We start from the raw sequence: 26,305 nt of genomic DNA, 5'->3' as shown, positions 1-26,305 counted from the left end.
TGCTCGAGGATGTACGCCCATGATTTTTTTTTTTTTTTAAACCATGGCTGCTACTATAACACTGACCATTTCAGTGCTTATGTAGGGCAATTAATTTGTCAATCAGTTGCAAGATGTGTCTCGTTACCATGTGACCGTGCATCACAAAACTATAACAAAAAAGTCCCACTCACTGAGATTTTGTGTGAAGACTGAAAACAGTTTAAAGGGACTGTACAGTACTGGATGAGATGGGTATTCGGGTTTATAACATCCCTAAGTGAGATAATGAGAAACCTCTTATGAAATATGAAAGAACATGTAATTTTAAGAAGGATTCAACGACAGGCCACGCCTTTTATTAGGATCTCTTTGTTTCACCTTGTTTTTGGATATCTTAGCCATTTCAAAAACGATTTTCATTATACTAAGTTTTTGATCAGAAAACGAACAGCGGATTGTGTTTTTAGCAGTTTTTCTTGAACACTATTTGGGAGAATAGTGTGATTAGGTGTGTCTTATAGCATTTGTATAGTGTTAAATTTTCATTTCTCAAAAACAATGTCCACATCTTCACTTTCATCGCAAATAACTTTTGACAGAGTCATGCTACTGCTTTGAAAGTTGTCATTAATCATTTTCAGAATGTGGTAAATCATGCTCACTTTCAGCTTAATCTGGTAATCCCTTCATTATTGTTTCCCCGGTGGTTTACAGCATGTTTTTTGTTCCATTCATCGCGCAGCAACCACGCTTGGGAAAAATTCAGCGCTTGAATAGGCCCTGTACTTCAGAGCCCATTTTCTAAGTTCATACTTTCCAAAGTGTGTGTTTTCTTTCCAATATTAAGATAGGTTAAGGGAATACAATTGAATTGATTTAAACATCATTAATTTTAAAATTCAAAGTCTGCTCTTTTACAATGTAAATTTATGTTAAAAAAAAAAACTATCTATTTTTGTTACCCCGGACACTTAACGAGCAAAGGTGAAGAAAACGATAAATTGTACGATAAATCTGTCATTACTTTTCTTTGAAATGACAAAGCTATATTATTAAGAGTCATGACGTTTGCTCACAAAAACAGTGGCAGGAATTTAGAATTTACTCGCAAGTCCAGTAGGGACATCCCGTCATGCTCAATCACTACATAAATTGCAAGCTTCATGAAACAGGAATGGAATCGCGAGAACGCTTTCATTGTACTTCAGCATTTAGTGATACATCCATTGGCTTGGGCAGGTTTGTGTGATTGAGCAGAATATGAGAAGTTGGCACGCCATCGACTGAGTCGGGCGTGCGAACGTGGCACATAAAGAGTTAGCTAAAAATCCATGTCTGGCGACATTTTGTTGGTTTTGTGATGCAGGGTCATATATGGATTTGATTGTGACTGTCGGTGATAGAGTATGCTATCATCTGATATTTTGATTAAAAAAAATATCTAGATCTAAGTGAAAAAGAAAAGTATTATCGCTGAAATATCATGAGCATTGTAAAGAAGATGCAGAAAATAGTTGCTTTATTCGTAATACTGACTTGAGATCTCATAGTAAGCCTTTTGTGGTGCCTTCCGGTATACTGTCCGTGATTTTAAATTCAAAGAAAATAATGGGTTTGGTATAACATGAAGATTGAAATCGTCTGCAGGTTATTGTAATACAAGTAAATAAGAATTAATATTACGAGTATCATGAACACACACACACACACACACACACACACACACACATACATACACATATAAGATATATCAACTAAACATTTTGGGGCTGGACTTTCACTGAATGCGTGGATTTGATATGCATGTTTGAGGCATACTTTCCTGCATATCTCGTCGAATTTAAGTGAAGTCTTGTGGTCAGCTAATTCGTATTAGAAACCAAATACCTTACATACTCACTCTTGCTTTTACCATTCTAAAAACGGTGGTTTCCAAAAGCGAAAGTTTGCATAGTCATCAATCTTCGAACATTATCTTAACTGAGCATACAACTGGTCTCTGTAAAAGTAACCCGACAAGGTATACAATGATATTTGTTTAATGCTCCATATTCTCAATTCGTTCTTCTTTATGTGTGCCGATGGCAAACTTCCATTTATCCTTTTTTAATCCCTATCATTTACAAGTAATTCCATTAATTATGTCCTTCTCACCTTCACAAAGCTGGGAAAAGGTGTACTAGGAAAGAGGGTAAATGCATATCACGTTCACCTTTTCATACTGTTAAAGGACTGTATTTCTGGATAAAGATATTTTCATTATGTTGATGGATTAACGATATTATTTTTCCTGCTCAACGGCCTGTGCTCAATCTTCAAAGTGACAGCGCGTCGTTTGACAAATATTGCTTCTGGCAACGTTGATCGTATATCGAAATTAATTTGATTGGCACGACAACGACCGAATTGATCCATTGTCATTGACTGCTTTAAAGGCTTGTCATCCTCTTCCAATATTCCAACATATTCATAACAGGGAGGTATTGTGCATCTTTTCCTTTTTTTGCTTAGGCCATTTCTTTGTATACATGCCGGGATCATTTCAATGTCGTTAGCATTTTTATTGAAAATGAACAGGATATAAAGATTTCTAGCATCCCATTTATGTTTCTAACAAGATATTCTTCAATATTCTTCTTCCATTGAGATACTTTAATAATAACGAAATACGTGTTCTTGTCCAAAATAATATATATATATATATATATATATATATATATATATATATATTATATAAGTAACAAAGCTGCAACAAAGTTCATGCTGTATTCACCAACGGTTTGTTTCTTCACACAAATTTTCGAGCGTCTCGCCGCCCTTTCTTAAGTGTTATTAACATGTTTTCATAGGAAACACATATCAACCAACAATCAATTTTATGAACCAGCCAAGGAGTCAATAATTCAATTTCCGATAACATATAGGTAGATGCAATGCGCGATTTACAATAAGATATGCTAATCAAACTGACATTGTGCACCATAATATATAGCAACAAGCATAGTTAGATGCAGTTCTATTCGAAAAATAATCAAATATTTCATTAATAATCAAATCTAGTAATTCTCGTTAAAGCGTTCACCGTCTATTGCTTTCATGTTTCAATGCATTTTTTTTTCTGCCAAGATAGGCAACAGCGTAGAAAAAAAGTGTAAAGATGTGGTAAATTGTGTCTGAAGCTATCGTGTACTAAAAGACCTGCCTCTCTGCTGTTTTTACGTCCAGAAAGATACATGCTTTGAAAACTATGTTAACATTCCCTCCCTTTGATAGTTGAGTTCTTTCATTCATAAGAAATTTAATATTATATGTAATAAGTAAGTTAAACCTGTAACCACTAAATTTTTTGACAAGTAAGTATCTGCGATGTAATATTTCCCACCGCTTTTTACATGGTGGTGGTGACGTACAGATATTATAGAACCTCCTTTCCTTCACTGAATGTCAAATCTTTTGCTGTGAAAACTAAGTGCTTGGTAACATGACATTTTCTCCTACGACAATTGCTCTGTTCTTATTTTGTCTGAGGACTTAGGGTTAGGGTAAGGGTTGTGATATTGTTTAAGGTTCAGTTTAATGTGATGATTAGGATTAGAGTTTGGGTTATATTTGAAGGTAGAGTTTATGTTTGCCTAATAGCGTGCAAGTATTTCATGGGAGCGGTTGTCGGAGGAGCAACTTTAAAGACATAATTAACCATTTGCAGATGAAACAAAAACCCAGCGTTAGCGCTTTAATATAGTTCTAGAATGTGAGTCAGGGATAGAAACAACCACTGCAAAAATTTGAATCCGTATAATCGATGTTAAGTGTTGTTAAATACACAAAACGTGAACAATAGTTACAATAAAAATGTCTCCAGACTAAACATTCTACAGTTATGGTTTATTGAGAAAAAAACACTGATATCTCCTTACATTTTAGGCTTTATGGCGCAAATTTTAGGGTGCTGTTCGTTATTCCGAAGGTTCGATATTCCGAAGGTTCGTTATTCCGAAGGTTCGTTAATCCGAAACATGCAAATTCCCTATACCTAGAGGTTCGTTAATCCGAAAATGAAAAAGCGTTCGTTAATCCGAACATTTGTGGCGTTATTCCGAAGGTTCGTTATTCCGAAGATTTGTTCATTCGAAAATGAAATTTGGAAAAACGAACCTTCGGAATAACGAACCTTCGGAATAACGAGCTGTAACCAAATTTTATATAGTAGGATGTTTTGTGATATAACAGACCTATACATGCATCAAATGTAATATTTTGAACATTTTTTTTTTAAATCACTGCTACCAAAGGTAAACTTGGCCCCCTTTTATCAAAAGATAAAATCGATTTTAACTTTCCTTCCCACACAGGCTGCCATATACTTACAGTTGAAATCAACTATATAATCAATTTTAACTCGTCATAAAACAGGGCCCTGGACCTTTATGTCATGGGACAGAAAATGGAGGTCGTCTCAAGCAAACTTTGCGAGCCATTTCATCTTGAACGCCAGTGCGACATGTAAGAGCAGAGAACTGTAGGGCGCCATCAACCATCTTTACGGCCAGACATCTCTTGTCACCTTGACTGTCGTAGTGAAAGCCTGTGAAATGAGATAGAGAAAGGAAATTGCTTTAGATTGCTAACAGAGATTAGAGTCTCCATTTCATCTTCATATGAAGCAAAAGAAATCAGCACACGACTCAAGTTGGAATTGAAGCTTTATTGCAATTATGTATTATACAAGCATTTACACAAAAGAATAATAAACGTCCCCTATTCATGTCGGACACACACTCTCACAGACACACGCACATACATACACAACAGGAACGGCGCAGTGTTTTCAAAAGTGTGGGGGCCCACTTCCGGGTTTCATGAGCTAACAAAGTGATGACACCTTATGTATTCCTTTGTATGGTGCACAAAAAGTGTGGGGGCCCGAGCCCCCACGGCCCCCACGGCTGCGCCGGCCCTGCACAAACATATTAAGACATTCGCCCTGAGCTTGAAAATGTAAAATGCACTTACTAAGAGTCTGGTTTGCAAAGAGGCTGAGGCTGCTTAACAGAACACTGTTGCCGTTAGGAGGGTACCTGCATCGCCAGTCACCTTGGCTGCCAAAGTCCTGCCAGATCCATGATGTCTGATTCGACGGCCAGCAACACGTGCACCTCAACCAGATGAGGTCATGATCACCACACTGGTCTCTCACTACATTCACTAAGGCGAGGAGGAAAGACTGGTTGACAGGGATCGGCAAGTTTTTCTGGTAGAAATCACTGCACATTTGAGGTTGCCGTTCCTCCTTGATGCAGGTAATAACCAACGATTCTACAGCGAAAGATCCCCACGCCCAGATAAAGGATTTGGAAGAAAAAAAAATGCAATACTTCAACCAGTACACTCTTCCTAAACTGTTGCATCAGTTAATTCGTTATACACACGCTATGCTTACGCCTTTGTGGAATATTCATGAAAAAAGTAAGCAATAACATATCGCATTCTATTGGGAATAGACAAGATGTCCGTGTCAAATGTGCATGACCATGTCTAAAGTTTTGCATCTTTATTTTCATCCGCAACACCTCACCCCTTCCCCATGGTGTAGACGTTACAGAGATGACGTGATTCATAATGTCACGTAGATAAGCAAAGGGAGCCATTCAAAGTAGAATAGTAAAATGTGAAGAGAACGTATCGATTTACAAAAAAAAATAGCGATGACATTACATCTCCAATGTTTGGTAAAGGTTTCCTTTTGAGGGGGAGGGGAGTTAAGTATTATTCTGAAATAAACAAATAACGACATATCAAGTAAGCATTGTCGACCAACGTCTACATGTACTGGAGACAAAGTTCAAGATGCTAGCAAAGATACAAATATAACTTTATGTCTTACGTTTCATCTGAAAATTCACGTTCACTTGCCTATCACATACATATATACAGTATGAAATTGAAGTGTATCGCCTATAAAAAAAAAAAAATAATAACTGACTGGCATAATAACTTAAGTATGTGTACGTGGGTCGTTCTTATCGATGAGAAATTCATTTGAATTTTGACTGTCAGAATAATGGCGTCCAAGCTATGGGCACTACATCAATCCATTATTTTTTAAAGTCACTTCTAAAGAAGGTATCAGTCATGGTTACAATCGAGGTTTCCTAATAGCTACCTGGCTGAACCGTGGATATTCTCACCGTCGTTGACCCGGATGGAGTCCTTGGCTTGCTTCCGTCTGGAGTAGTTTCAGACACCATCCTCGGAGTGGATGATGTGTGGAGACTACCTGTCTCTGGTGTAGAATTGATTGGATATGATTTGATTTGATTTATTGGTTCCTGCATTATATCATTGCACATGCAGTCCTTCTTCCGCATTATTTCTCCGGTAATTATTTGGAAATTTGGTAATACCAGTTATATTTTGGTAACGGAATTGATTTACACAATAATTTGCCTTCTTTGAATCATGTACATTGTAATCTGCTTACTGATATCTTATGTGATATTACTTGCAGGGCAGATTTCGAAAGAGCAGAAAGGATAATACTTTTATTTTCAACAACACGATTCCAAATCAGAATGGGAAAAAAATACATGCTGGATAAGTGTTCATCGACAAAAGAGGCTTTGAAGTTTAAAGGCTATTAAAATTAATGATTTATCCTCACCGAGCTGTACTTTGTGCAATAAAAAGAAGAAAAAGAAGAAAAGAAAGTCCTAACAATCGTATGGGTATTATTGTGTACATGGGGCATATGATAATTCCTTACAGCAAACCGATTTGAAATCTCCTTCCGAAAGAAGTAGATAATTGTTCAGTGCGTTCGAAAAATCATTGTTAAAATGACATTACTTTAAAATAAAAAAAAAAGAATCGTTGCCTGCTACTAGGTCAAATCCATAAGAATGGTGATTCCCTCACATGGGTCCCACCATTCACTGGTATCAGTTGCAGAACGAAGCCTAGATACAAGGCAATCCATATACTCTGTATCGTTTCTGGTGGACCTAATCAATGACTTACGGTAATTCTTGCAATGGGGGCCTCCTACATGTATATAACTAGAAAAGCACTCCCAGAGCGCAGAGTACTCCTCCGCCAAGCAGTGTACTGTCTTTCCACCGTGATCTTGCTCTTCCATAGAGATCAGTGATTTCCCAATATAGAAGCCTTTGTTACGTCATAAACCCTCAGCTGCGCGGCGCGCCCCGCCCCAGCAGAAACTAGAGCACGCACTTTAGTGCGCGCATGCAAAGCTCACTGGCAGCCTGTACTCCCAAGTTCATTGACCCTTCCTGTCAAAATATCAAAAATAATTCATAAATTCCCCCAAAACTATCGGATCACCACCAAAATTTAATCATCTGTTACTTGTATCATTATAAACCTTTCCTGCAAGTTTCATCCAAATCCGTTGACTACTTTTTGAATTATTTTGCACACTGACAAACTAACAAACAAACAAACAAACAAACGGTAACGAAAACAGTCCTCCTCCCTTGGCGGAGGTAATAATATGTGAGAAAAAATAGTTATCATGCCAACAGCCAAAGTCCGTAGGTATAGATGAGGCGACAAGCAGGTATACTCAAGATAGGCGGATAGCGCAATAGAAAAGTCAAATCGTCCTCGGAATCATGCAGAGGACCCGTACATCACACCGACTTGCACTTATTACCTCCGCCAAGGGAGGAGGTTATGTTTTCGTTACCGTTGGTTTGTGAGTTCGTTAGTTAGTTAGTTAGTTAGTATAGTTAGTTAGTATATACTATGTACATAATCATGAACTTCATAAGGCAAACAACGACAGTTAACAAAGAAAAACGATCGAATAAGTGAAACAATCGGTACTTAATGGCAAACAGTGGCAGTAGTATCTTACAATATATACAATGTAAAAGGAAAGTAATGACGAGACATAAAATCTGGCCATTATGATCTGAAAGAAACGTGACAATTTCTTTAAAACTCTTATGTTCTTAGAATAATAGCTAGGGCGCGGCGCGCCGTGCAGCTGAGGGTTTATGACGTAACAAAGGCTTCTATTTGGGAAATCGGGCGACTTTCAGAACACTATAAACTCTTTCAGCATGCTATAAGGTACGTATGGGTGGAAATCATTGATATCTCTATGGAATAACAAGATCAGTGATAGAAATGAGCTGCATGCTTGGCGGAGGTCTGCGCTCTCAGAACGCTTCTCTAGTTATTATTATTTCGTTTTAACATTAGTTTACTGTCTTGAAGCTCCTGGAAACTGCAAACTTTACATGACAGATAGATAGATAGAAGAGCCAGAAAAAGCAATGCATATTTAACACCAGTCCTGATATACCTTACCGGGAATACTGCAATTCCACTTCCCAGGCTGATGGCGAGTGGCATAGCAACTCTTTCGGGTAAGAGACATTGGCATGAATTTTGGGATGAGTTGAATATGCGAGCCTTGGACTGTCATGATCTCGCATCGCGTACGTATGGGTAAAATATAGCTGACGTTGTACTTGTTCCTGCACAAGCAATGGGCTGCAAAATACAAATGAGGAGATGATGTTTTCGCGTCTGGGATACAAAGAAATAGACTGATATGGATATGATCTGTTTATTCTCCTCCATGGCATATAAATTATATATAGAGTGTATATATATTCTTTTCAGCAAAAACCATTAAACATAGTATTTATATAATAATACTATGTTATGAAAGCCCGTTAACGACACTCTGCCATGCGCATTACACATACATCTGTGATATAGTACATGCGTTATGAATCATCATGCAGAACAATAATTTATTTCAAATAATAAGCTAAATGCCCGACTCTTCGGCCAGCGATGATACATAACATTACAATGAAAGAAGGGGTCCAACATGATGCTCACGGAGTAGAGGAATAAAGAAAGGAACATGGAAAGAATAAGAATGAGTGCTGCCTGGCATAGCGAGCAATTAATTTCTATTCGCATAAATATCACTATAAAAAATGACAAGAAACTTACTTAATATTTTGGAGAGACCAAATTTTGCAAATCATAATGCGAAATTCCATTATAATTGCTTCTATTTTGTAACGATTAAACAGTGGATCATTTTCTTTTTTTTTCAATGTTTCACGTAATGATAGATCTCAGAAATATCGGGTACAGCAGGGTTTAAAATATGATGGTATCAACAATGATTAAAAAACGTTAAGGTTACAAGTAATAGAGACCTGCTGAATGAATCAATACATTAATTGATCACACAATAAAAAAAAAATAAAAAAACAGGCTGCAAGGCGGGGGGAGGGGGGACAAAGTAAGTTTAGGAATTAAATAAAAAACACATGATGTATGTGTTCTATCATGAAACACGAAATGCAGAAGTTACACCAGCACTAGCAGTAACCTGAATCTGATGATCACTTCAAACAATGACACTTGAGGTGAGAAATATGAAACATGACCAGAGCAACACAAAATGTGATATTCATGTAATTATAAACAGGCCAGTCAATTCAGCATTGTATTGATCAACAGTCTCACTTGCAGTGACAAGTAAAACTAGACTCGGAATTTGTCAAGACTGACAAATTAGGTGATCCGATCTTTTTGGAAATCAATGATTAGAGTCCTGATCCCAAAAGGCATGACCATACAGTTTTCATCTGAGATTAGGAACATTGGTCGTGTTATGTTTGGATTCTCATTTAGAAAAGGGAGTCAGACCTGCCATCTTTGGTACCGAATTCCGTATACACTAACGAAGATACAGAATGAAGTATATTTGACCTTTGACCCCACTTTGGACACCGAAGATGGCATCTGAGCAAAACGTAGTTATTTTGTGAAATGATTCTTGTAACATGGTCTTTGCGTGTGCAAAATATGGGAAAGATAGGACATGTATTCACCAAGATACAGAATGAAACATTTATGACCTTTGACCCTAATTTACATACCCAAGATGGTGTCCGATCAAGTAGTTGTTATATTATGAAATAATGTACGTGACATGAACTAAACATGTGCAAAATATGGGGGTGATAGAGGTTGTTTTTCTTGAGTTATTGCAAAGAAAGTTGCAAAAAGAAAGAAATATCTCAATACATCGAAGATAAGCTTTAATTTTAACCAAGTTTTTAGCATGATCTCGACATCGTATGAATTAACAAAAGGCAAACTGCGATAGCGCAAAGTCTCAGCTACAACATATTAAAATCTGGGAGAAATTCACCAAAGGGTAAGTGAGCTAGTGCTCAATAAGGACTATCATGTCAACTTTCACATCTAGAAAAATTCCCTCCCATAGAGATAACACGTCATAACGAAGGTACAGAAAAAAGTACATATGACCTTTGACCCCACTTTGCACAGACAAGATGGCATCTGAGCAAAAAGTGGTTATTTTGTGAAATGATTCTTGTAACATGGTCTTTACGTGTGCAAAATATGGGAAAGATAGGACATGTATTTACTAAGATACAGGATGAAATATTTATGACCTTTGACCCTAATTTACATACCCAAGATGGTGTCCGATCAAGTAGTTGTAATCTTATGAAATAATGTACGTAACATGGACTAAACATGTGCAAAACATGGAGGTGATAGGGGCTGTCTTTCTTGAGTTATTGCAAAGAAAGTTGCAGAAAGAAAGAAATATCTCAATACATCGAAAATAAGCTTTAATTTCAACCAAATTTTTTGACGTGATGCCGACGTCGTATGAAAAAACAAAGGGCACACGAACGATAGCGTAAAGTCTCAGCTACAACATATTAAAATTTGGGAGAAATTCACCGAAGTATGAGTGAGCTAGTGCTCGAGAAAGATAGTCATGCCAATTTTCATTTCCAGAAAAACTGCACTCCCATAGAGATAACACGTAAACTGGTCAAATTTGACAAGATTACTTTCAATCCATTTTTACGAGGTGATACCGTCATCCAATCAAAATGTTGTTATTATATTAATGAAAGAACAGTTAATAAGCTACAACATACTGAAATTTGTGTGAAAATCGGCGAAGGATAAGTGAAATACGCTCGAGTGAACTTGAATTTTGATGACGTCATTTTGAAAATTTACTTTTTTTATTTTATTAAGAAATTTGATATCTTTTAATCATTTTTTCAGCATCGCCAAGCCATAAAATGACATGTACAACTCATCAGCTTCCAGAATATGTAAAGAAAATGGGAGGTCACCGTCCATCCTGACGAGTAAAATCGGATTTAAAATTGGCGGTTTTTTGGCATAGTTGCACTGTATATCGCCATTGACGCGCGCGCGGAATTTCAACTTTGACGGGCCCGTATGACGTCATATTGAATCGGATTGACTTGAAACTTGGTAGAAATTTTCCTTGACTTTTCAGGCATCCGATCAAAGTGAAAAAACGGGAAATTGCTATTGCATATGAGCTGTGCGCGCGTATATCCGCGCGCGCGTACGCGCCCGTCCAATTTTTTCAATTTTTTCAAAAAATGCTGCAAATGGTCTGAAACGTGTGCAAAATAAATTTGAGCTCGATTGGAGCATACAAATATTTCAACGCGAGCGTACGCGCGCTTCTTAATAATAAATATGAATTTTGATAATATGAGTAGAATGCACTTGACTTGAAATATATGTGATGTAAATTTCATTGAAAAATTCCTTTCCATTAATGAGATATGAATGAAAATGTGTTTTCATATAATGACGTCATAGTGACGTCACGGTTGACTGATCACTATGATTTTATAAAATTTGTCGACTTTGGGACACGATACATATATGGTATAATTTTGAAATTGATACTATGAGAACTTTCTGAGTTAATAGATGCACAAATTTTGTCCAGAAATAAAGAAGAAGAAGAAGAAGAACAAAGAATCAGTACAGATACAGAAGGTGATCCGAGAGGATACTCGGATCACCTAATCATTTGTGAACCTGCATCACAAAAACGTCGCCAGAAATGGATTTTTTGTTACTAAAGGGCAGTTTCTGAAAGAGCAGACTCTATATAAATATTGGTAAGAAAGCCCACACTCTGGAAAAAAAAAATGAACCGAGAAAAGAGGCTCTGAAGTACAGCGTCTATTCAAGCGCTTAATCCTTACTACAGTCGTGCTACCTGCGTCATGAATGGGAAGAAAAACAAGATACAAATCACTGTAGCAAGAACAATGAAGGGGTTTTCATATTAAGCTTAAATAAACCATGCTCTTTTAACATATTCTTTCCATTATTATATGTCAACTTCCAAAGCAGTAGCATCATCCTTTCAAAAGTTATTAGAGTTGAAAGTGAAGAGTGTGCAAAGGATCCCAAATGATCCCAAACTCAAGAGTAATGTAGAAGAATAGCTCTTACAGAAAATTGGAAAACTCAAAATTAACTTAGTTGACCTGTTTCACCTTGTTTGAATCCTCACGTAAAATTGAGGGGTGCGAGGTTTTCTTTGTTTTGTGATACATGGTCACTTAAGATTATTGACCACATTCGAAGCAATACTCTTGCCTCTCATTTTCTTGAAGGTTCCATAATATTCCTGAAATAACATCTATGCATCGTGATGATGTTTTATTTATTATATGTTCCTTTTCTTTTGATTTTGTATACATAGCATTCTATGAAGGTATTCTTTTCCATTTTTTAACACGTTTGAAAAGCTATTCTGGTCATCTTGCTTTTGTTTAGGATTATCATCAAACTGTTATATTTACATTGAAATGACCCATAACATTCAAGTTATATCCAATTACATAATATCGAATAATATATTTTACATTTCAACTGGATTAAGCAGATATGCAATGATTAAAGCAAAACGTTGCAATGTCATTGAATCTGTCAAGCAGGTCGAGAAATAGAATTTGAAGACATACAATCACAATTTCCGTCAAAATGCAAAGCAACAACAACAACAACAACAACCAAGAGCCATGACTGAGAAAATATTAATGAATACAATGTCATTACAGCATTATTGTCCAGTATTTAAAGTATTTGAAGTCAAGAAATCATAGCAACACGTCTTGCCATAGTTACCTGTCATTCCGAAGACAAACAGAAAACTGAATGCTAGAATGGTCCTCTTGAAGTAGTTAAAAAAAAAAAAGAAGAAGGAGGTAGGAACAAATATGAAACACACGACATATCTACTAAAATTTAAGCAAGTGAATCTAAACAACACGCTTTTCCTGCTATTTAATCAAGCATGATTCGAAAGCATACAAACGTGAGCTAAGATATAACAGGCTGATATTAATGCCATTTTCCGTTAATTTGATTTCTTTAAAAAAAAATAAAGTTTCATTCAGATGTTGCTTTGATGAATAACATAGAGGGGTTTAAATTAAAACAGTGGAATACTTACCATTACTCTTGCTTTTTTTTTTTTTTTTTTGATAAAACGTTTCACTAAACACCCTCGATGGATTGCTTCCCTCAGGGAAAAGGTGTGATGAACTACTTGTTCTGACAATGCGGCTGACAAACAACGTACGGCTGAAGTGACTGATGAAATCCAACGAAACAGCTATACATAGAAGGTAGGTCAGGTGACGACATTTTTTCTTTTTCCTTTTTTTTTTTTTTTTTTTAATCACCAGTATATTATCGTTCAGCTGGCCTGGCATCGAATCTCATTAACTTGCGCTCCGTTTAGTTGGGTGAAGCAATTCTCTGCAACCCTTATATGAATGATTTACCCATGCTCATGCATTTCTATTAATAGGGTTGAGGAAGCTTCCCCCCCCCCCCCCACCCCCCCACCCATCTCCTCGTGTCAAGAGTTGGACGTGCCATGTCAATGATACAATGATGATTAGGATTACATTTATGATTACATTTATTACAGGAATACGATTGGACCTGTATTACAACAGTGACACCGTACTGACACACAACACACACACACATACACACACACACACTTTCTCTCTCACACACACACACACACACACACACAAAGTGTGAACCGAGATAAGAGGCTCTGAAGTACAGAGTGTATTCAAGCGCTCTTTACCTTGCGGTGCGATTAATGGGACAAAAACAAACAAACAAACAAACAAACCACCAAGACAACAACAATGAAGGGATTATAAAATCAAGTTGAAATTAAGCATGCTTAATAAATACATTCTTTCCATGATTAATGCCAGTTTTCAAGGCAGTAGCATAATCTCTTCAAAATTTTTTAGAGTTGAACGTGTGGAGTGTGCAAAGGATTTTCAAGAAATGAAAAGGGGCCTCTAAGATATACCTCGTCACACTGCTGTACAAAAAAGGGTTGTAATTTTTGTTGTTGAAAACATTCCAGTTCATTTTGATGATCTTAAACTTAGGAATGGTGTAGAGGAAGAATAATTCTTTCAGAATTGGTTGAGTCCTCACATAAGATCAAGGCGTGCAATTTTTTGTTGGTTTTGTGATGCACGGTCACATATTATATGGGACCATGCATTAAAAAAACCAACAACAACAACAACAACAATAATAATAGCAACAAGTAGCCCGACATGGAGCAGATTAAGAGCAGATGCTGAAAGCAAACACTTTAAGCTCTAGAATGAGTGATGTATAACTTTAGAATTTGAATGGACTCTCTTAATATTGGAAAGAAAGCAACCACTTCGGAAAAGTGTGAACTGAGAAAAGAGGCTCTGAAGTACAGGGTCTATTCAAGCGCTTAATCCTTACGAAATTGTGCTATCTGTGCGATGAATGGGACACAAAAGGATGTAAACCACCGCAGCATGAACAATAAAGGGATTATTAGATTAAGCTGACATTAAGCATGCTCTATCAACGCACTCTGTCCAAGATTAATGCCGACTTTCAATGCAGTAGCCTAACCCTGTTAAAAGTTATTAGAGTTAAAAGTGAAGAGTGTGCATATGGTTTTTAAGCAATGAAAAGGGGACTCAAAAAGGGAACTATTCCACACACAAAAAAAGTTTGTTTCATGATCCCAAATTTTAGCATAATATAGAAGACGACTTGTTCTTTCAGAAAATATTAAAAACTCGAGATTGGCTAGGTTAACCCAGTTCAGCTATTTTCATCCCTTACAAAAAATCAGTGCGTGGGACTTTTTTTTTTTTTTTCGGGGGGGGGGGGGGGTTGGTGCACGGTCACATACATATATTATATGATATATATATATATATATATATATACATATATATATATATATATATATATATATATATATATATATATATCATACATATATATATGTATATATTATACATATATATATATATATATATATATATATATATATACACATATTATATATACAGCTTTGCTTCGTGAACGAACATTTAGGGGCATTGACGTCCACGTCTGGCGCAGTCTCGCTGGTGGCTTACGAGACCAATTCGTGATAGGCACATTCGGCCACAGCGGCTACAGGGGAATGACGAATCCGGGTTACTGTGGCAACACGGTTCTTCCTCCTACGTTGCTTTTGTATATATATATATATATATATGTATATATATATATATATATATATATATATATATATATATATATATACATGTGACTGTGCATCACAAAAGGAATAAAAAGTCGCAGCCCTTGATTTTGAGTGAGGACCTAAAAAATTGAAATAGGTCAACCAAGTCAATCATGAATTTTTTATACTTTCTGAAAGAGCTATTTTTCTTCTACATTATTTTTACGTTTAGGGTCATAGAACGAATTGGAAAGTGTGTTTTCAGACGTTTTTCTATAACCACTTTTTTGTAGAGTAGTGCGATTAGGTACGTCTTCAGATGTCCCTTTTCATTTCTTTCAAATCCTTTGCATACCCTCCAGTTTCAACTCTAATAACTTTTGAATAGATTGTGCTCCCACCTTGAAAGTTGGCATTTGTTATGGACATAATGTGTTGATTGAGCATGCTAAATTTCAGCTTAATCTGATAATTCCTTCATTGTTGTTGCTACGGTGGTTTACATCCTTTTTTTTTTTTTTTGTCCCATTCATCGCAAAGCCAGCACGGTTTGGAAATTTTAGGCGCTTGAATAAACCCTTTATTTCAGAGTCTCTTTTCTCAGCTCACACCTTTCTAGACTGTGTGCTTTCCTTCTAATATTTAGATAGGTAAGGAGAGTCAGTCTGAACTGAGTTGTACATCATATTAAAGCTTAGAATTTGCTCTTTCAATATCCGCCCTTTTGATAACTAAAAATCCATGTCTGGCGACGTTTTGTTGGTTTGTGATGCGGTATCCATAGCGTCACGATATAGAATATAATGTGAAGAATAATAAGGAGAAATAGTGTCACTTGGAGAAGTTTTTTTTTTTTTCATCTTCTGCAAAGATGCATGGCATTAGACATTTCGTAACCCATTGCGTGGTTTTGAATTAAAATGAAAAGTCGGGATGCATCAATAATCACATTATGCAATTTACATTGTTACAGTCTCTGAGGGAGAATATCTTAGCTAGAACTTTTTAGATAAAGGTAAATAATAAATGTAATTAGTGTCAGTAGATATCTCACAATAATAAAAGTTTTATTCGGAATATTATACTTACATGAACATAATTATTTCATTATTTCATTAGGACAAAATCATCTTCGATGTGATGGCAAGTAGATTCCGTGAATATAATTGTTTTTGTTCGTTTGTTTTTGCCTGCCGGTGTGGTCAAATTTGAGTTGAGTCTTATGTTCAACTGACTGGCACTGAGATGATATTAATGTTTTTCATATTCTTCATTTTACACAAGTACTGAGAATATCAAAAGCAAGAATTTTGTATCGTTATCATTTTATTCCCAACCATTCCCAACCGACTTCACCAATCAGTTTTTCTTTCATACAAGTGCAATTAATCATACACTGATCTTTTCGGTATAATGGAATGCGATAAGGGATGAATCAATTTTCATTATGTAAATGGATTCAAATTCGTTCCAGCGCACTGGCTTGTGCCCAATCAACAAAGTGGCAGTAAGACAGCGTCCTATGATATAAAATTGCCTCTAGTAAAATGGTCGAAGCCCCAAATAATCATAAATGCATTTCATTCCACAAATTAGTTGACGGCCTTCTCTGACCGGCTTTTTACTCACTTATTTCTCTCCTTCCTATAACTAAAACAGTCATCTTTTTTTCTTTCGATTCTCCAAGAATGAACTACTTTGTGTGCATATACATGCATTGGCTGCATGGTATTGTTACCATTATCACCAGTCCTGCAGGGCAGAATCTCCACCTGGTCCTGCCTACTTTAAATGGACACTCTATCCGAATATAGCAGGGTGTCTGTGTTTTTGTTTCCTCCACTGAAATGCGCTAAGAAATACTTCCAAAATATTTAACTGGCATATACGCTATCTCTGAGCTTATCATGAAATATGCAATCATCTTCTTTTTCAAAGTGTTTTTCATAACAAAATAAAACAAATCATTGGACGCATAATGTTTGCAATACTCATTTGTGACCGTGCACCTCAAAACGAACATAAAGTCGCACACACTGATTTTGCGTGAGGACTGAAAATAAGTGAAATGGGTCAACCTAGCCGAACTTGACTTTTTCATATTTTCTGAAAGAGCGGGTCTTCTTTTACATTATGCTAAAATTTGGTATCCTAAAACGGGCAGGAAGGTGAGTTTTTTTTAGCAGTTTATCTCGAACATTTTTGGTAGAATAGTGTGATTAGGTGTGTCTTTAGAATCCCTTTTTCATTTCTGAAAAACCTTGTCCACACTCTTCATTTTCAACTCTAATAACTTTTGAAAGGATAGTGCTACTGCTTTGAAAGTTGGCATTTATTATGGACAGAATGTGTTAATGAGGCATGATTAATTTCAGTTTAATCTGATAATCCCTTCATTGTTGCTACTCTGGTGGTTTACTTCTGTTTGTTGTCCCATTCATCGCACAGCCAGCATGGTTTGGTAAAGATTAAGCGCTTGAATAGACACTGTACTTCAGAGCCTCTTTTCTCAGTTCACACTTTTCCCGAGTTTGTGCCTTTTTTCCAATATTAAGATAGGTTAGGAGAGTCCATTTGATTTGAGTTATATATCATTTTAAAGCTTAAAGTCTGCTCTTTCAGAATATGGTCTTCAATAAGAATTCATGTCTTGCGACTTTTTGTTTATTTTGAGGTGCAGGGTCACATTTGCATCAAAGTGTCATAAATTTGTCTATAACCTAACATCGATGAACTTTTAATCGGAAGTCAATAAGCAGTTTGTAACTGAATATTGCAAATATTTAAATGACGAATTTTGCATCTCGTGCCGTTGTGACTTACGGTTCGACATGTGGGCTTGTAGTAGTTAAATAATGAGACTATAATTTTACTTCATTATCTTCACCTCAATCTTATTTGCGTATTGATTTTGACCAATTTTGACCAATTCGCTAAATGTTCCAAATCAGTCCTATCCTATAGCAGATATTGATAAAATCCTGCCACAACTGCTCTTTTTTTAATTATTTTTACATTGTTTATCACTACTGACTTAAACATTTTTGGAGCGCACGTTAGATAAAAGAAAAAATTGTCCTTTACTGAATTGTCATACCACTGTTTCTGACGGCAGTAATGTTTGAACTTACCAATGGAAATATGTGTATTCCCATAGTGTCGTGCTCTTGCACTTAGAGCGTGCGACTTTCTATCATTCTATTTTGTGATGCGCATTCGAATTTTTACCCTGCGATGAAACTGTAATAGATGAGAAGGTGCACTCTGCGAACAAATCATCATTTAGAGTGCTTTCTGGAATGAACAGATTATTCCTGCTGAATAGCCTGTGTCAAGTGAATGAGGTGAAAATTCGATGCGAGGGAACTATTAATTGCTTATCGTATAAGCGTCGTGTGAATGTCAAACTGATTATTACTGGCACGTCATTCAACAAATTGATTCACTTGTTGTCTCTGCTGGGCGTATATCCTCCCCCCCCCCCCCCTCCATCCTATTCCGACATATTAATCTCAGGGACGTCATCTCCTGTATTTCTCCGAGCTTGACATAATGATCATGTCGAGGCTTATGTCGTTAGTATTTTTAGATGAGTAACATGGTCAGGACCGCCATTACCTACATACGCCTCTTATCCATGTACCGTACGAATTTCCCACTTGCATGCACTATAAAGAGAAACAACAGCTTCATGAAATATATGTATAATCTCACAGATTCTGGTGTACACGATCTGTCCGCTTGTTTTGAGTTATGCAATCATCCGTTGCCATCTCTGATTGTGACTTTAGCCACCCCCTCCCCCCATAAATAAATAACATTAATAGAAAAGCAACGTATTATTTCTATTATTTTCGTAAAGAACCTAGTATCAACTAAAACGACGAAGGAGGTAGCAAAAACTTGCCTTAAACTACGAGGACATAAATAACATGTACCACTGATTTTCAGAGCAATGATATCTTCTCAATTATTATATACTTATTGTAATTGTGACTACTCTAACAGTATTGTAAAGTGGCACTAAGCTGTAACGACTTTATACAACATTCCTAAGCTCATTAATTTCACTTAGATATTTGAATGACATTGCTGATTGTTTATTGCATTTGATAGATTTCTTACGTCATAAACTGTTAAAGCAAACATGATGATATAACATAAACACTTCATGCTTACTAGTAATTTTACATAAATAAGTACATATTGGTCAGGAAATATTAAAAAGAAATGTCCATAATTTCTAGGTCTTCCTTTTTGTTTTCCTTTTTTTCGACCGTTGTAGCCACAACGACAGTCCAATATCGTCTTTGATTTCACTTCAAATAATTTAGCTGCTTGTCTGCTCTCTTATAGGCTAGACAGTATTACTCAATCCAGTTCCATTCGAATAATCAAATCTATTTTCATTCAGAAAAAAAAAGGACGAAACATCATTCAAAGCATGAATTGTACACAACATTTGTTTAAGGTGATTCATAATCGCAACTGGTATACAAATGAATCTAAATGATATCCATTTATCCGTATATTGATTATTCTTATTATCTTATTTTAAAGGTTTACAGAAAAAAGAGTAATGATGATAGAAAAGGGTTATAAACTATTAAATATTCATCACTCAATACATGGGCAAATATCATAATCATTATACTGATAATGATAAACCTTTATGTGTACAGCTGGAGTATGACTGTTTCATGTTAAGGCCTATTTCACAGTGTAATATAACTTTAGTACACACAATAGGAAATTCCACTTGAGAATAAAGATAATTATGTTACGGCCTCAGTAGACACTATTCACAGGGCCGCGGGTACAAGGATAATAGTCCAGGCTAGAAGGCACCCAACCTTGTTTTTTGATATATACAATGTTTTTTGATGGTTTCTTGTCAATTCGAGGGTGCTGATTCCAAATCCGATTGATGCCACTCGTGCAACCTTGAGCATTTTCGGCAAAATGCAAAAATTCAATATGGCCGCCTGATATGCTAAATCGGCCGTGATAAACACAATAATGTGCATTATATGATAAATTATTCCACCAAACTTTGTACATTTCTGTTTCTAGAGTTACGCCATCTGCATTCGCAAGAGAATTTTCATTTCATATAGGTTCATTTAGTATTTAAAGCTCTTTTTTTATTATTCAAAATGGCCGCCATTCCTATGCTTATGTACTATATGAATGGCAAAACATATCCATGAAAATATAGAACAAATTACTGTATTTCCAGTCCCGTACGTATGCTGTCATGAAGTGTTGCATGTGTAATACAAATACAAATGTATGTTGGGTGTCACTTACAATATAGAGGGCCTACATGTATATTTGAGCATTTAATATTCATAAATCTTACGATGTTTAACACAATTTCTTATATATTTCATTTTGTCTCAACAACAACTATAAGTTCACTAAACGTCTCGCAAGAAATCAATATACCATCATATTCTACATGGAGGTTGAATATAAAAATGTTATACTAACACAATATATTAAGAAGCCTATAGATGCATGGTATTTATCAAATAATGTTGAAAATGGAGGGGAAGCTAGAAAGCAAAGCTTCTAATATGCATTCACATAAAACCATATCAACAAAGTACAGAAAAATCTTACACAGTAAGTGCAGAGATACATGGTTGCACACAAAAACACATCGGGCATTCAAGACGTAACTGAAAACCCTTTCAATGTATTTTTTTTTTTCCAGCAAGGAGTTGGGGGGGGGGATGGGAGGGAGGAGTCCTGAGGCGAGTTTGAAATGGATCATAACCTCCATCACTTTGATATGATATAATTTAGAAGTACCGCCTTCATATTATCGAGCAAACTTGATTTTCTTCTTGAATTAAAACAACAAAAAGTGGTGAAGGCATAAACGAAACTGTCCAAACGCAATACCGTACAAACTGTTCATTAAACATCAACCAAGGAGCAATGTGAGATACCTCTTTCAGTTCTCTCACAGTTCCCAGGTGTTGATAATATACACTTTGACATCATAATCTCATTCAGTCTTGTCTTAAAACTAAAACTGTTATTTTTATTGTCTTTAAAGAACCCTTTAATTGGATGTTTGGCAGCAGGCGACATCAGCCCCAAATTTGCAGAATTCTCAGGCTACAGATGCATACATTGGTCCTGCAATTGCTTTAATTGCAACCACATCTGGTGATGTTCAGCACTTCCTCAGGGGTCAGAGGACGATTATTTGCCATAGAAACAGAATGAAGACATGAAGACTTGCTTGATCACCACCCGTTGAAGACCTATGGCTTTGTTGCCAGGCCAGAGACAGTTGTAGGTAACTTGGGTGGTATCAGAGATGACATCCGACCAGCATCTGCACCAACATGTTTTGGGGTCAAAGCTTTCAAGTTACGGGAGGGAAATCTAGGCTTGTGGGATTTCAGACGCATTGATGGCAGGTTGTTCAAGGGGGTATTTCATGGAGCGTTTGGTCAGATCTTTTCTTTTTGACAAACTGTTATAAGCTACTAAAATTCTTGCATCTGATTGGCTGAGAGCAACTTCGTCAGACAAATTTGTCAGACAAAACTCTTCATGAAATGCTCCCATGCTGTCGTGTGTAGAAGGTCAGGGTATGCGTTGACGGCACTGGTGACACTTGCCATCCTTTCCTTCCAGCGTGAGGGAGAGTGATCGAGTGCCAGTGAAGGAGGGTAGACTTCCTTAGCCTCTGCTTAGAAGGCTTGCCACAGAGGGCTACCTTGAACATGGCATTGGTAAGATGGAAGGCATGGGTCTGATGATAATCTTATGAAGGTTGGGGCAAAGTCTCCAGAAGGTGAAGTACTCCTCTATTGTCTTCAGATGGGTCAGTACTCGGCTGATGTCATCCAAGGACTTTCTATGAGACGTAAAGTCAAGATCATCTGCAAACTTCCTACGTGAAGTGAATGTTATGTCACCATGTAAAAAGAGCTCTAGTGGAGTTAGTTTACAGCCACCATTAAGGAGGCCATCATTCAGAGTCCTAACACAGCTGGTCTAGTTACCTACTGTAGAGCAATCCTGAATCTGCAAGTGCGGAAGATTAAAGACAAGCAGTGTGAAGTTGTTATATCACTGCTTTCAGAATGAGGCAGCACTGTACAGATCTCAGAGTCTCCCTTGACATCATATACGCAAACACATTCACTCCGAAAAAAAAGGTGGTGGTAAAATTCATCTACCATATATAATTCATCTGGGTTAACATGAAAAACATTTGGGCATTGTTTTCATTTCAAAGATTTGACGACAGGAAGTGAGGTGGTTCCTTTTTTCCACTTTCCCCTGCCTCATGTTTCTTCTTGGATGAGGGGACTGAAAAGTTTGTATAATATCGCTTTTAGATAATGTAGAACAGGACAGGTAATTGGAAATTTCATTTGTGTTATCATTTAGGATTCAGCCTTTTAATGCAGTAAATCAGAGTGAATATTATGATGTTGAACATCTCAAGGCAAGTACACCTTGTAGGTATCAAATGTTCATAATATGTAATGATTCCTGATAAGCAATTTTGATGTTGGCGTCAATTCAAGCTTTGGTGGACTTTTCCAAATTCCTAGGGGAAAATTCAGATTTAGGTAGCAAATTTGGATGTTTGCATCAAAAAATAAAACAGTTTTTGTTGCTAACAACCTTCTGATTTATAATCAGCACACACATTGATAAACAGTGTACCTGAGTGACAGAAAGAAAATTTGTTTATTTCCATGTACACTTTGCCGTTCATATTGTGCAAGGGTATATGAGTGGGATCCATTTTGAAGTTTTGTATAAAGAAGAATACAATAAGCCTAAAAACAATAAATTTTCTGTTTGTTTGCTTGTTTTGCTAGTGGCACTCATCAGATTTGCATTGCACATGCAACACTTGATAAAAGCGTAGGTATGTGACTGAAAATTTGTCTTATATTTCTATGCATATTTTTTGCCATTCATATAGTACATGAGTATAGGAGTGGCGGCCATTTTGAACTGAAAATAAGCTTGAAATAGTAAATGTACCTCTTCAAATGAAAAATTTCGTGCATGTGCGAGTAGAATTACTCAAGGAACAAAAATTTTGAAAACTTTGATGGAATAATTGGTCATAAAATTGACATAACTGGGATTATAATGGCCAAATTAGCATATCTGGCGGCCATTTTGGATTTTTGCATTTTGCCGAAAATGCTCAAGGTTACGCGAGTGGCATCAATCGGATTTGGAATCAGCACCCTCGAATTGACAAGAAACCATCAAAAAACATTGTATATATTAAAAAACAAGGTTAGGTGCACTTTCTATGGAGCCTAGCCTGGACTATAAATGTCCGCAACAATAATACGTGCACACACAATTTTCTCCAAAATCAATTCACTGACGATCAACGAGTTACAGAATTTTCGGCTGTGCTGGGAAAACGAATGATTCGTCTAGCGATATACACATATATCTATATATATACACATATATATCTAACTTTGTCTCACTACGATGCAAAATAACCTCGTTTCAGTTTTTTTTTTCTTTTAAGCGTTAAGTATATCCAACTATGGTTTAGTGTTTATACTCTTGATAGCTAGGACACACCCTGACACCCTCTCATTCCACGACCTTTACACCCCACTACCCCCACCCCCACCGCACACACACGCAGCGTACGTCCATGGTGACGTCATGTTTTACTACAGACAAGCTTTGCGAGCTGTTTCATCTGAGCTACTAATAAAGCTGTAGCAGGTGAGAGCTGAGAACTGAAGGGAGCCAGCATCCTTCTTGACGGCAAGACATCGCTTGTTACTTCCACTGTCATATTGTAGGTCTGGGAACGTGGATGAAACGAAGAATTAGTTTTTAAATGCGGAAACAATAATGACAAAATTAACTGCATACAAATAATATATATACCGTAGTAGCAGTTGCAGCAGCAAGAGGGATTACATTATCAAAATATCAAATATCAGTTATCGTTATCATTCTTTTCCCCACTGCCTCTGAAAAATTAGAAAGTAGCAATGAATGTATTTTGAAAGCAGGCCACTGCCCTGTTCCGATTAAGATCGTCCCATTTTTACAGGATAGATAAACACACTTACCAAGAGACTGGTCCCCAAAGAGACTGAGACTGCTTAAGGAGACACTGTAGCCGCCAGGAGGATCCCCGCATCGCCAGTCACCTTGACGTCCGAAGTTGAAAATTGTCCACGATGTCCGATCCGTTGGCCAGCAGCATGAACAGTACAGCCAGATGAGCTGATGATCGCCGCACTCGACTTCAACCGCGTTTACCATGTCGAGGACGAAAGACTGGTTGAAGGGAAGCGGCAAGCTTTTGCCCCCTCCATCACACATGTTCGAAGAACGCTTTTCGTTGTCACAGCCGATGTCGAAGTCATACCATCTTGAAGCTGGAAACAGAGAACGATCATGTGTATGATTCGGTGAAGTACGTACAGCGAATGATTAATAGTGGTAGTTATGTTCAGATTATTTTGATGATAATTAATTTTGTTATAACACATTTTGCAACTACATGTAATGTCTCCTTCCAAACATCTGTCTGTATTTACAAGTAATTAAGAATAATTATTCGGGTCTCTCTTGTGATTACATCGAAATTACAAAGGAAAGAAAAATACTCGCAGCAAGATTTTAACATAATCCATGAAAAGAGTGCGTTAGACTTTTGAAGTTCTAGAAATGTAAAGATGAAAAATGCTTGCTCCTTTGAATGATATGTGTTCAATTCAAGTAAATCCAATTGTTCCCTATGCATTAGATTTGTTGGCGATAAGTGCACTTTGAGTTCTCTGTATTGAGTGTTTTGCTGCTGATTTTAAAATCAAAGTTTCACGTATTAACATGTTATCACCTCCATCGCTGAGAGAAAAGTTGAATATTGAATTTTAGATAACATAGCTAAGAGTAAGTCAAAATTTTGAATATGATTTTGATGATAAGCATTGTAAATAATGTATTTTTATTGTTATTAATGTTACTGGTATTGCTGCTACTAATGGTAGTGATTATTAATTTTGTTTTAACACTACTGTCACTATCTATTAGCGCGTAATACGGACGTTTCTAAGCTCTTCGATACAGGTGTGAGAAGTTAAATGAAAATACACAAATACACAAAAAGTTGCCGAGCACAGCGACCCACATTGAAGATTCTCCACTATAGGATACAGAACGGGACTTTTAAAGATCGGGTAGTGCCAGGATACCATAGAGTTGGAAGGCTGTCCTGAGTCCTCATAACAAATTGCATACAGCCTTATTACTGATCTCTATGTAAAGTTTACACATTGAGCTGGTGAAGACTCTCGACTGGCGTCGATCGTTACGGATAGACGCTGAGATGGTAAAACGGTCTAACTCGAAAATTTGACTTTTTGAGGTAATTCACTTTCCGGGACATGTGAGGGTGCTCTTTCCAATGGTGCTATCGAGAAAATCCCATCATGTCTTGATTTAGAGTTTCCGCTATCTTGGTACTTTTTTTTTGTATTTTTCCTTCAGATTTGATGATAAAACAGTCTATCTTTGAGTTAGCCCAATGTCGGTAATATCGTTTGGAGGTAAAACGAGCTATCTTTTACATAAACCATATAACCTTCTTAACTGAGATTTTTAAATCATCGCTGTCAGATGGTAAAATGGTCTACTTCGAGTTAGACCAGTTTACATAGTGTTTGTGTTCTATCTAGAAGATAGACCATTTTACCATCTTATGATGTGTAGCGGGAGTGTATACATGTGCTCTGGTTAAACAGTCTCTCTGTACAAAAATCTCATTTATTTTATGATTAAAACCCCAAATAAGCACAAAATTCTTCAGTTATCAGTGTTTAATATGCTTCTTCTTGTCCCATTGCTAAAAATGCA

At 36.6% G+C, this 26,305-nt stretch overlaps 1 long non-coding RNA gene across 1 annotated transcript; it reads right to left on the bottom strand.

Annotated features, from left to right (window-relative positions):
- Positions 1-5,207: 5,207 nt before the first annotated feature.
- On the bottom strand, positions 5,208-7,098 carry LOC140239971 (uncharacterized). Its single transcript, XR_011902007.1, has 3 exons — positions 7,000-7,098; positions 6,146-6,265; positions 5,208-5,298 (listed from the first exon to the last, which is right to left on the bottom strand). It is a non-coding gene; the product is annotated as an uncharacterized lncRNA (long non-coding RNA).
- Positions 7,099-26,305: the final 19,207 nt, after the last annotated feature.

The sequence above is a fragment of the Diadema setosum genome, chromosome 16 (assembly GCF_964275005.1).
Source record: "Diadema setosum chromosome 16, eeDiaSeto1, whole genome shotgun sequence".
Lineage (NCBI taxonomy): Eukaryota > Metazoa > Echinodermata > Echinoidea > Diadematoida > Diadematidae > Diadema > Diadema setosum.
This window is presented reverse-complemented; position numbering and strand designations above follow the sequence as displayed.